Here is a 2,712-nt window from a genome sequence, read left to right as displayed (position 1 = left end):
ATATAAATAAAACTTATTTCGGAAACTACAAGTATTTAAAATGACGTAATATTATCAATAATATAGTCACTATTATTTAAACCTCACAATTTACAAAAGAAGATCGTAAGAATTTTATTTTCGCATTTGTAGAATTCGTTTTTAGCTGATTTGATATAGAAATAAGCCACAAACCTACGAATTATGAGTTTGTACTTCTTTAATTAGCTAAACAGATCATGATTTTATTAGTATTAATAAAAATGCAATAGTTAGTTTCCGAAAAATAAGGGGTGTCACTTTAGAAGACCTATGTCAGTATCGGCGACTTTCCTCTAATGCATTAAGATTCGAATTCAATATATTTAAACAAAATTAATTTCAACTGCATTATAATAACGATTAAATTTTCAATTTTGTTTACAGATATCAAATATTAGGTAATCAACATTTTTACTAAAAAGTTTCATTATTCGTTATAATTTAATTAATTTAATATAATGGCCTTTTCGCAATGCGTTCGTATATTTCGCGCATCAAAGAAGCTAACTAAAACTTTTATGCTTATTTGCCGGCGATAATTATCCGGCAACAGAAAGAGTTCGTCTTCTTCCTTTCAATTGTTAATTCTAGCAAAATAATATCAAATTGTGGCCAGAAGCAATGAAAAGCAGGTTCAATATCTGGTCAGAAAATAGTTATAACTATCGTCAATAATAACTAAAATGAAGAAAAGACACGGAATGGTACTTTATAATTTTAAAGTAAAATAAAGAAAGAAAAAATATGAAACGATATGTAATTTTAGTTACAAGATATTTTTCTGTAAATCTATGCAATTTGCACACACATCAAGTGGTAAGATATTATGTTACCCTATATTTTCCAAAGTAGGTCACGCATTTATGATATCTCGGATGATATCTCGCAAGTAAGATGATCCATTCATTGAATTAATCAACACATAGGACTTGTCATAAATGGTTAGTACCCGCAGTTATAATTATTCAACGCATTAGTAAAGATACAAAGAAAGAAGTACGAGGATAAATTCATAACTCATTTAACAACCATCATAACTCGGGTGGGTAAAAATATTATTCAGGAAAATTGTGTAATAATTCAATAACTGAAATGATAGTTTAAGTAACTATATAATAAACTAAAACTAACTAACAATAACACGAAAATTTTCATATTGATACAATTAAAAAATTCTTACACTGAGGAAAAAATGCTGTTGATTCAATTAAAGTCTATATTACGGGCTGTCACTAACATAAGTGATTAATTCATGTATATTTTTATTGACATAAAGGCATAAATTATTATTTCAATAATCAAGCCTTTATGTCAATAAAATATACGCATGAATTAATCATTTATGTTAGTGACAGCCCGTATAATATAGACTTTAATTGAATCAACAGCATTTTTTTCTCAGTGTACTTGCACTGAGAAAAATTTCCAGACTTTATCCGCTCAAAATGTAACAAACGGATATTTCCGATAGATTTTGATCATATTTATAGGACTGTCCGATGAAATTTTAGGACTATCCGATAAAATATTAAGAAAATTTCATCGGACAGTCCTATAAATATGATCAAAATCTATCGGAAATATCCGTTTGTTACATTTTGAACGGATAAAGTCTGGAAATTTTTCTCAGTGTGGTAATTTAGTGGCTATTATTATTAGAGAATATCGTTAAAAATTACAAAAAAAAATTATTACTTTACATTTAAAATTATCAAAAATTTTTACGAATAATATGTATTAAAATTTACTAATTAGAATTATCAACACCTTGAAGTTTGACTTACGTTCAAACATAATCTCGCGAAATTAATTGACATTCGTATTTTGAGATTATATAAAATGATGAATATAAAATTATTATCACGAATCATATATATATATTTATAAAATTTGGATTTGAAGTTATTACTTATTATTACTAATCAAAATTCGAACAAATGAAAAAATTTATCTCAATCCAATTATTATTCGCAAATTTCGCATTGCATCGAATATTCGCCAAATGATTTCTTAAATTACTCTCTCTCTCCGCGATAAGTTTATTTATTAAAAACAATTGCAAATATTATATTCTTAGACACGATCGTTGCCTTAACTTTAGACAAGTACAAGCAAATACGTGGTGCGTATCGACGTGGAATCGTAATAATTTTCTTTAAGTGAAGAATTATTTCTTATCGATTCTCGTGGGACCAATTGTCGATACTTAGTTCGATGCCGCATTGAAAATTGGAGATTTCTATTGCAGGATCGAAATTCAATATGAGTTTTCTCGGCAATTCCCAAGAGTAATGCTCGTTCGGTAATGAGTCGTCAACAATAATTTTTAAAATCACAAAACGACTAATATATCTTATGAAAGAGAAAGTTTCAGATATTTCTTCTCATAAATGTTTTAAAAAATTGTTTATATATACTTATATGTATATGATTTTATAATAAAATACATGCACAACCAATAATGATTATACTCAATTCACTTCGCAAAGAAACGTTCAATCCATGTCTCTTTTTAATTATAAAACAAAATGTTATTTATTAATGGAAGAACATATTTATTTACGTGAATTTTGATTGATATTCATTACGAAATAATGGTAGAAATATTGATATAAATTATTACAAAAAGATACAGGAAAATTATATAATATTTCATTATATAAAAATTTAGAAAAAAGATGTTGACTCTTG

Source organism: Trachymyrmex cornetzi, unplaced genomic scaffold (genome assembly GCF_001594075.2).
Source record: "Trachymyrmex cornetzi isolate Tcor2-1 unplaced genomic scaffold, Tcor1.1 scaffold210, whole genome shotgun sequence".
Taxonomy (NCBI): domain Eukaryota; kingdom Metazoa; phylum Arthropoda; class Insecta; order Hymenoptera; family Formicidae; genus Trachymyrmex; species Trachymyrmex cornetzi.
This window is presented reverse-complemented; position numbering follows the sequence as displayed.